Below are 11,360 nucleotides of genomic sequence, written 5' to 3' on the forward strand. Positions count from 1 at the left end.
GCTGCTTCTTCTATTTATACAAGTAGTCCTTGACTTACGATCTAATGATCGTTCAAAATTATGATGGTGCTGAAAGAGTGACTCACTGTTGGTCCTCGCGCTTATGATCACTGCGGTGTCCCCACAAAATTTGGACATTTAGCAACTGGCATGCATTTGTGGACGGTTGTGGCACCCCAGGGGTCACCTTGATCCTGCCATTTGAAATCTCCCAGGGAGCTTCCAATAAGCAAAATCAAGCAGGGGAGCTGGAGTTGCTTAATGTCCAGAGCCAAAAGTTTGTAAAATCTGGTGCAACTCGCTTAATGACTGCCTCATTTAGCATTGGAAATTCTGGTCCCAAATTGGTCAAGAGTAGAGGACCACCTGTATACCCTTTTATCAGATAATCTGAGACAAACTCATTTCTCCAAACCTTCTCAAAAGCTTCTCAACTGAGTTACAAGCACACTTGGTCTTCACTTGTTAAAAAATCAATCCTTCCACTAGAAAGCAACTCTGACTAGAAGATCTAGTAAAAACTCTGTGAATATTTTACAGTCTCCAGCTAACTTGGCAAATATAAGATGCAGCGGAAAGTTAATTTTTACACATACCTTTGATTTCTTGTGCCCAAAAAAAAACCCCACACGATTCTTCAGATAAATCAGTATTGTGCATATCCGAGGATCCTCAGAATTGTGCCGGCACAATTTGGGGAGCCTTTTCGGAGTCCAAATGTCAGTATTGACCAAATTGCTCTTTTCTATGGATCACATTCTCCCTTTATTCATTCTTTAAAATAACAATAGGATAAAATGACCTTGCTTTTCAAGCCACATGAATATTTTTGCTAAAATAATTGACTTCAGCTTAATCTCTCTGTTAAATGTGTTTACCATTGCAGTCTTAAAAAATGCTTTAAACCCAGAATATCTTTAATTGATATTCTAGGTCAGGTGCTCATATAGACGACATTTTATTAAATATAGAAACTAAACCAAACATAAATATTGACTGAAAACAATCCCTAATTATATTTTAAAACCCAGTTTGAATATGAGGATATAATCTTAAACACTGAAACGTGTATCTTTATGATTATATAAGCAACTCACATTGGACACTTTCTTAAAAACACATTCCACATAAATTTTGACAACTGGTAATTGTTTAAATCACTCTGAAGTATAGGGGCGTTGTTTATCAAAGTCTTATTTTTTTTTTCAAAGTGAAAAAAAATGATGTAATATTCCATACCAATAGACTGTTACTTTGGTGGCACCCTGCTTGTGGACAATTATAAACATACAATTTATAATGCTGTCATTATTCCAGTCTATTGAGTAGGAAATGAAATCTAACAAGGTCACCAACTTAAATTAGACTACTCTTCTTGAACCTATAAATCATTTTAATATATAGGCAATTCTTACAAATTAGTTCGTTGTGATCTTCTCATGTAAAATGTAGGAAAAAGCACAATATGATGATCTAAATCAGGGGTGTCCAACCTTGGCAACTTTAAGACTTGTGGACTTCAGCTCCCAGAGGAGCTGAGGAATTCTGGGAGTTGAAGTCCACAAGTCTTAAAGTTGCCAAGGTTGGACACCCCTAATCTAAATGATATCAGTCCTTTGTTTTTGGTTTAATTACTTGGTTTCTCCATGTCAAAGCCAGCTGCAGGTAATCAGCCTTATGTATAGTGAAGGAATTGTGTCCCTTGTTTGTCACTCTCCCTCATATAACCATGCTCCTCTGAACATCTGCCCAGTCATCCATCATGTTTATCCCCAAGATCTGTATACCTACAGCATCCAGTATGGCTTTCCCAAAATGGAACTCAGGTCAATTTGACATGCAAAGACAATAAAGTTAATGAGACAGAGCAATGCAGAAACATCAGGATTAGGCAATATGATCCTGTGGGACAACTCACCACAGCCAACTTGCCATGGCCAACTTGCAGGACAATTCACTACAAAATATAACACAAATATACAAAAGTTAAATTAATTTCAACAAGTGTCGCCAATGATAGTAAAATATGAAAAATCAATCCAGAAATACAAAAGTTGCAATAATTTAGATGAAAACATGATTACTTGTAATAGAAGTATCTGAATGAAACAATTAATATAGTATTGAATTGTCCCACAATGAGTTGGCCATGGTGAATTGGCTGGGGTGAGCTGTCCTAGACCCCTCTTCTAGACCTTTTGCATAGTCCCAAATATCTGAATCAGCTTTTCTGCTAACAGCCTAATTTGCTACAGCAACCAAATGGCCTCCTCAAGTATCTATAGTGGTTAAAATGTGCACTAGTTGTCTAGTAATATGAAATCTTTTGTGCCCTACATCTTTAATACCTAATCTCTGGGTAAGGTAAAGTGCAATATATTAGGAAGAAACTAAAATGCAAAATGTAGCCTGCATTGAAATGAAAGGAACTATCACAACTCAAATTAAAAAGGATTAAAATTAGTATATTTTTGGTGCTTGGGAGGCATTGTTGGAATGTCAATAAAACTAAGGAATTGCTTCATGGAATTATATTTAATAAAGACCAATCAATACATAACTTACTGTAAGCTGATGCATTCAGGAAAATAAAGCATGCATACTTTGTGATACAAATATTTTCTACTTGCCCTTTTGAAAAATCTAATTGAAGTACTACCGTGTGTGCAATAATCTTCATGGAATTTTAAATAACTTTGGGTTGGGCCTTTTTTAAATAACATTAGACTTTTTTTATAAAAAGCAAAACACAATGGTTCTGAAGAGATATACATCGATTCTGTAGAATGATTCTGTTCATAGTTTTGATATTTTTTTTGTAGAAATCGCTTGAGCAGTGTCTATTCCTGCCAAGCATCTTAGTTATAGGAGTGAACTGAGGTCTTGCCTTTTGATATGAAGACTTAGGAGAAAGATTGGTTCTATGTTAAGGTTTTGATTTGGGTTTTTTTCCTGCTTTCCCAAACGAAAATTAAAATGCATTGCCCAGTTCTAAACACATTTTGAGGAGGTGCGGCAGATGGGTAATTGCTCACAGGTGCAATCCTTAAGTCCCCTGCTCTTGATCAGTTGTCCCTTTCTTTATGGAAGAGATTTTTCCAACGGAAAGTGGCTGAGCCAGGCTGGGGGAGGAAAAAAAATTGGCCAGTCGAAAGGGTCTTGCACCCATGGCCCGAATGGAATTCTGGAATTAATATAGCTGTGTATTAGTTTGTCTTTGATCATGATAAGCTGTACTATAAACTTCAGTTTGTCAATGTGATTTAAAAAGTAAGCTACAAACTTAACATACATTTTCTATGATTCGAGTGAGATGTCTGTTCTATGTTGTATAGCTTAAAATAGTTGATCCCAGCTGCATTGTGTAGCTTTATGCACATATTTAGTACATATATGCTAAATTAAGAACAAGGACGACAAGTAGGAAAAAGGCTCTACAGATGAGACTGGTTTAAGGTCTGAACTCTGCTAATATTAATAAATTAGTATATTGGAAAGCTTGATTACAGGGGGGGAAAGCAGCTAAATGAGTAATCTTGAAAGAGATATTACAGCTTTTATTATTGTTATTGAAAGGAATATTTTGTTAACAGCTTTGGTAATAGGCTAATTTATGAATGTTTAAGACATTGACTTTTGGATTTAAAAGTCCATTTTTAATTAAATAAAATATTAAATAAATCAACAGCCCTACTGAGATGTAATGTATGCTACAAATAAGTAGGCTAACTCAACATTGTAATCATTATAGAAGGAAGAAAAAACCTTATGTGATTTGATCATCATTTATAGGAATATGATATATATTTTGTTCATTAAAACTTTGGTGCATCTGAGTGTGTTTAGAACTGGATTTCTCTCTAGCTCTCTCTAATGCTGCAGCTCTACATTATTTTTTAAAATGTATTAATCAAAAATTTACTTCTGTTCCTAATCCCCCATGGCAAGTTCTATCCAGTTTGTTTCAAAGCACACCGGCACTTTAATACTATGGACTTAGTGTCTGCTGGTAAGAAGAGACCATTCTGTTTTTGCCAGGTTATAGTAATTTATGAGGGTAAAGATTTGCTACCACATCAAAGGGAAAAAAAGACAATGTAAATTCCATATTTGCAAACATTGCACATAGTATTTCTATAACTTTTAGAGAGATTACAGGTTATTTAAGCTGTAGATAATTTGGAAGAAGAAAAACAATAAATACTTTTTTTGGCTTCTGTAGAATGTACTCAACTGAAAAAGAAAAGAAGTTTTATGGGCTAACAATGCCCCCTTCTTCCCTTCTGAGCCCCCTGACTATAATAACCCATGTAGAATCTTTCACAAAAATTACTAGAGTAGCCACAGTACCAATGTCCATAAACAATCTAGTAACTATTTTAGAACTTTGTATTTAATAATCAACTTATTGTTATATCAGGTACAGAGACTGAAAACTGGATATGTGGTCAGGGCAACAAAAGGTGAAATGAATGGGGAGTATTGGATTAAAATATCTTTTTTTTAATGAGTGTAAATCTTTACAAATGACAAAGACAAATGTGTACTATTAAAAGATTTTGAAAGTAAAAGATATGCAGCTTCATTATTTTATATTCCTAACATTTCTGTTTATTTAACTGTATATTCAACAGAACAGATATCCTGAACATCAGTTTATTTATTAAAGGTTTCCTTAATACATTGGGAATATAATTCTGCAAAATTTCCAGCCTCTAGGGCTATTAGCTATAGTTGGCATAAATTATTAGGGATATTTCCTAAATATTGGGCTTGATTTATATCATTCTACAAATTATAAATAAAGTATGGGAACATAGGCATTCACTTCTCAGACCTTCAACTCAGAAAGATTTGCATACAACTCAAAAGAAATTCTCATGATATGTGGGAATGTATCAAGTATTCAATGCATAAACTGCTCTAGATAAACAAAACAGTTTATTTCCTGTCATCCCCAATAAGAAATTATACTAGGATATTAAGTAGAGAGAAAGCCTTCGCTTCCTCATACTTGATTGTCCAATTTAGTTTGATGTCTAGTAGTGAAAATGGCTCCACTGGGGATTTTTGGATTACCTATGCTTCCTTCTACCTTTCCTTGTTGTCTTAAGAGACTGATGGGAAAAACCTGTTTGCTTCCAGATATTGCTGAAGACACTCCCAGCATCCTTTGGTTAGGACTGGTTTGGGCTGCTGGGAGTTGCAAAATATGGAGAGCTACCAGTTTCTTAGACTTGAGCTGAGTAGAGTAACTGAATCCCTGGAGAGAAGATAGTAGCAATGATTGGCCATAGGTTCAAATCAAGCTGAATCTTGTTTGCTCTACCGCAGGGCAGTTGGCAAACAGGGTTCTGCTCTTCGTTCTTGTTTTTAAGCAAAATCATGCATCATTGGTAATTTACTTATGCAGCAAGAAAGCACATCTCAAAATTGTTACCTATTCAGCATAGGTATTCTATAAGTTTATTATTCTGTAAAAGTGAATATGATTTAATAGCAATAGCACTTAGACTTGTATACCGCTTCACAGGGTTTTGCAGCCTCCTCTAAGCAGTCAGCCTATTGCCCCCAACAATCTGGGTCCTCATTTTACCCACCTTGGAAGGATGGAAGGCTGAGTCAACCTTCAGCCGGTGAGAATTGAACTGCCAACTGTTGGCAGTCAGCAGAAGTAGCCTGCAGTACTGCATTCTAACCACTGCACCACCACAGCTCTTAAGTACTGTTTGCTCTTACTTTTTTACTGGGGGAGGGGAGAGATCACTGTTACTGTATTTATCCAAATGAAAAAACTTTTTTTCCAAATAATTTTTTGTTAAAATTGAAAATTTCCACAACAGCAGCATTTTCCACTCTGAAAGGAACCTGCAATTGATTTCATTCCTGCTGACCTCAAAACTTAGAGAAGACCCAGAAAATGCTGAGTCAATCGAGCTTGTCTTTCCCAACAACTAATTGGAGCATGCAAAGAAAAGCCTTCCTCAACTCCTAGTTGTGGAGTTTTTTTCAAAAAATCCTTTTGCTTCACTCTACACAAGAATGAAATCAATTGTTAGGTCCTCTATTGTTCGTAATTTTCAGCACATGTATTCTGTGCTCTGCAAAACAATCTGAGAGACTGCTGTGAAGGAGGAGCTGTTTGATGGGAGGTCAGTTAAACATATAAAATAATGCATTGAAATAGTCTAATGACATCATGCCAGCCTTGCTACTATTCCTTACACTTAAAACCTCCTGTGAGTTAAGAAAATGAAAGAATACCATGCTGGCAATTCAATAGCCATGTGCTTTTCATAGCAGCTTCAATTGTGGTTGCATGTTGAGATGGTGGCTCAGTTGGAACTGGAGATGATTTCTAAAAATATAGAAAGAGAAGTTCTAGAAACAATATATTTAGGGATGGGGCTGGAGAGAGTAATGGCTGGCTTAGCCAGGAACCAGGAAGTGGGATGAACTATGGGAAATTGCCCAACAAGTTCTGCAGACCCACAGTGATTCAAAGTAAAATAACAGCTTTAATGTGGTTTCAGCCAAACCAGATCAGAGTCAGAAAACAGATGAAATTATGTAATTAATCAAGTTTAGTGCCAAACATTAGTGTGAAAGATTCTTGGATTGGTTGACAGTATGATAGTGACAAAGGGTTGTTTTGTTTTGTTTTTGTCATTTGTTTTGCAGGTGGAGGCCTATCTGAAATTCATGGATAATTTGCTTTGGAGCAAAGAAAATGTTCCCCATAGCCATAGCAAACTGAATGAACAATGTAGTATAACTGCATTATGCTACTCTCCAGGGTAGAATGAATGAATCTTTACCCATTCCTTAATTTGATAGAAATCGTACACCACTTCAGTCAGAACAACTCCAGCTAGGTACATGAAAAATCCAATAAATGAATATCACCATACATAAAAATATTCAATATCATTATAAAAGAAAAACAAACACAAAAAATAACCAAAAAATGGTATACCAGTAACAACCTAGGCAGTGGTGGGGTTCAAAAACATTTACTACCAGAACTTCCAGTTTACAGCGACAGACAGGAATCCACCATCGTGCATGGTTTCTGCCTGGGCTCAACGCTGGAGCGCCCCAAGCCGGCTGGTTTTGGAGCTAAGCCACCCTGTAGAGGGGGTGAAGAGGAGGGAGACTGCCAGCAGGGTCGAGGAGAGCCGCATCTCTCCTCCTCAGCTGGCCAAACTCCCTTTCCCAAAGGCGGTAGGAGCGGTGGTCAGAAATGGCCACCTCAAAGAAGAACTCAACCGGAAAAGAAAGTGCAGGAGGAAGATAAGAAGTGAAAGTTTTGGCTGACCGGGTTAAGTTGAAAAAGCAACAACTAAGGTACCCTGGAATTTAAATTTTACAAAAGATAACATCGCTCCCAAAGAAGAGTCGGAAGCAGCGAAAGAAAGTGAAAAGGGAAAGTTTTTTCTTCTTCTCTCTCCTTCCTTACATTGACAACTAAGAGATCTGAATAAGAAATCGGAAAAATCTGCTTTGGCATCAATAGGCAATTAAGCTGAAAATATAACTAAATGCCAAAGGGACAATAAAGATTTCTGGACATTAAAAACTTTTTCTTCTATAAGCAGGAAGGGAGAGGAAAAGAATAAGGGCAGGATCTGGAGGGAGGAGACTGCCTGGACTTCAAAAGAATCTAAAGTAAAATCTCAACAAGACTTCTAAAAGATACATTTTAACTGAAACTTTGCAACTAAATAGTAACCCCAGGAAGAGAAATTAAAAAAAAAAAGAAAGTGTAAAAAGAAACAGCTTGTGTGTATTTGGATTGCTTGGTGACTTTTGGATTTTTGGTTATTATATTTGAATGACTAAAACCAATTGGGTGGTTGTTTAAAATGTTTTTACAATGGCATCACTTCTGGATGAATTGAAAATGGAACTTAAAAAATACAAAGAAGATGCACAAGAAGGGAAGGGCTCTTTTGGCTTCGTTTTTCAATTTTTAGAAATGGAGATCTGCAACTACGAGAAACAACAAGACTGCAAAACAAGAAGACTGGCAGAAAAAAGAAGCCATCTTTAATGAACAAGTAACTCTATGTGGGGAAGAAAGGGGAAAGGTGGGAAAGAGAATGGAGAATTTAAGACTTAAAAAAACAGCCAAAGAAGGGAAAAATAATTTGAAAAGTGGATATAATGTTGGAAAGCAACAGAAAAGGGGAATACAGAAGAGGGAAATGGAGGTGGAGAGACAGGGGGGTAAAAAGGGGAGAGAGAAGAAGAGAGGGAAGAAGGAAAGGAAGAGAAGTTACAAAGGTTTGGAGCAAGATGTAAAGAAACAGGACCTATTTAGAGATAATGGGTGAAAATCTAACTGAAAAAGGGATTCTGTGAAGGTACATAAGATTGTATTGTTATATTTGTAATAGAAATAATTTTAGAAAATTGGAAACAACATATGATTAAAAAGAGGGATAAAGTAGTTGGTGTGGTTTGGTGAAATGTTTGTGAATAAAATAAATGAAATGAAATAAATGAGAAAATTGAATTAGGAAGGAACGGGAACATTTTAATTAGTCAATGTTTTATAAAATACAAGTGAAGAGGGGGGGAATTAACTATGGAAAGTTTATAATTGTTCCCATAGAAGTATAATATTTATTTGAAAAGTAATGTGCAAAATGTTAAGATTTAAATGAATATTAATATTAATGATAGAATTGAATTGGAATGGATTGTTGTTTTAATTATATTATACATTTATAATTTTTTCTTCTTTCAAGAATAGAGTGTGTAGTTTTAGAATGTACCAAGCAGAATCCGAATGGAAGTTATGTATTATATTAAGTGTTATAATTTTAGGGGAAAGATATAAAGGCATCATACTCCAATCAGTGATTACAGGAGAAATTTTGTTTAATGAGAAAAGATAGTAGACAGTTGAAACAGGACAGACAAAGAATATAAGTACAATGATTTGAAGTGAGATGAAATAAATAAAATAAAATAAAGAAAGTTGAAAGAGGGGAGAAGCTATGTAGAAAATGTAGAATAGTAATAAGATATGGAATGGAATATAAAAATGAGCATGAACCTGAATTTGTGTCTGTACGAAGAGATGTAACCCGGGATTACGCTGCTTTCAAAAAAGATGTTTTATTTGTATTTCTTTTCTTTTTGTGAAAACTCAAATAAAATTTATATATATATAAAAAACATTTACTATCGGTTCTGGGGTGTGGCTTGGTGGGCGTGGTGGAGGAAGGATACTGTAAAATCTCCAGTCAGAGGTAGCATTTGTCGGTTCTCCGAACTACTCAAAATTTCTGCTAACGGTTCTCCAGAACTGGTCAGAACCTGCTGAATACCGCCTCCCTAACTCTCTGAAATAAAACTCTTTTGAGGTTGTCCTGAATTAGCTTGAAGCTAATTGTGCCTCCAGGTTGAATGTTTTCCATAAACTAGGATAGACCACTAAGAATGCCTTTTCTACTGTAGTGCCTATCCTCTGGAACATACTCCCTACCCATGAGGGGAGTTGAGCCCTGAGTCTACTAACTTTAAAATCTGTTAAAGCGTGATTTTTGCAGCAGGCTTGGTGACCTCATGGAAATAGGAAATGCGTGAGATGATTATATTGTGAGTAGGATTTTGACCTGTTTCATTTGGGCTTGTTTCTCTGCATTCTGACCAGCTTCCAGAGTACATACAGTACATCATGTAGTCATTCCAAAGTTTGCAGTATAGAGGTGCAGAAGATGAATGATATATAAGTGCATTAAATACTTTTGATTTCTTGGGCCCTTGACCCACTTTTGAGATCTGTTAGATCAGTGGCCCCCAACCTTTGGGACACCAGGGATCAGTTAACAGATAATCAGAGTTGGAAGGGACCTTGTAGATCATCTAGTCCAACCCCCCACCCAAGTGGGAGACCCTACACTATTTCTGACAAATGGCAGTCCAATATCTTCTTGAAAGTCTCAAGTGATGGCGCTCCCACAACTTCTGAGGGCAAGCTGTTCCATTGGTCGATTGTTCTCACTGTCAGAAAGTTTCTCCTTATTTCCAGGTTAAATCTCTCCTTGTTCAGTTTCCATCCATTATTCCTTGTTTGGCCTACAGGTGCTTTAGAAAATAGCTTGATCCCTTCCTTCCTGTGACAGCCCCTCAAATATTGGAAGACCGCTATCATGTCTCCCCGGTCCTTCTCTTTACTAGACTAGCCAAGCCCAGTTCCTGCAACCGTTCATTGTATGTTTTAGCCTCCAGTCCCCTAATCATCCTGGTTGCTCTTCTCTGTACTTTTTCTAGAGTCTCAACATATTTTTTATAATGTGGTGACCAAAACTGGATGCAGTACTCTAGGTGTGGTCTTACTAAGGCTTTATAGAGTGGTATTAGTACTTCCCTTGATCTTGACTGTATCCCTCTGTTAATACAATTTAGGATTGCATTAGCTTTTTTAGCTGCTGCTGCACACTGCTGGCTCATATTTAGCTGGTTGTCCACTAAGACTCCAAGATCCCTCTCACAGTTACTGCTATTGAGCCTGGTTTCACCCAGTCTATATGTGTACTTTTGGTTTTTCTTGCCTAAGTGTAGGACTTTACTTTTCTCTATATTGAATTTCATTTTATTAGATATGGCCCAGTATTCTAGTCTGTCAAGATCCATCTAGATCTTGAGCCTATCTTCTTGGGTGTTAGCTATTCCTGCCAGCATAGTATCATCTGCAAATTTGGTAAGTTCCCCTTCTATTCCCTCATTTAAGTCGTTAATGAAGATATTGAAGAGTACTGGGCCTAAGACGGAACCTTGTGGCACCCCACTGCTTACTTCCCTCCATGTAGACTTAGACCCATTAAGGACTACGGTTTGCCAGCCAGTTGTGAATCCATCTAGTGGTGGTGCTATCTATTCCACTTTTTTCTAGCTTACTAAGAAGTAGGTTGTGGTCTACTTTATCGAATGCCTTGCTGAAATCTAAATATATTATGTCCACAGTATTTTGCTGGTCTACTAATTTAGTCACTGTGTTGAAGAATGAAATAAGATTGGTTTGGCATGATCTGTTTTTAACAAACCCGTGGTGACTGCTAGTTATTACTTTACTTGTTTCTAGATGTTGGCAGATCGGTTTTTTTTTTATTATTATCTTTTCCAGTATCTTCCCGGGTATTGATGTTAGGCTAATTGGTCTATAGTTTCTGTTTTTTTTCCTTTTTTGAAGATGGGAACCACATCAGCTCTTTTCCAGTCCTCTGGTAGTTCCCCGGTGCTGCAGGATTTTTGAAAGATATGGTGCAGTGGTTCTGAGATGACCTCGGCCAGCTCCTTTAAAACTCTGGGATGTAATCCGTTAGGCCCCGGTGATTTGTTTTCATCAA

Source organism: Notechis scutatus, chromosome 2 (genome assembly GCF_049901735.1).
Source record: "Notechis scutatus isolate UNSWTSFEM ecotype Mainland chromosome 2, rNotScu1.2, whole genome shotgun sequence".
Lineage (NCBI taxonomy): Eukaryota > Metazoa > Chordata > Lepidosauria > Squamata > Elapidae > Notechis > Notechis scutatus.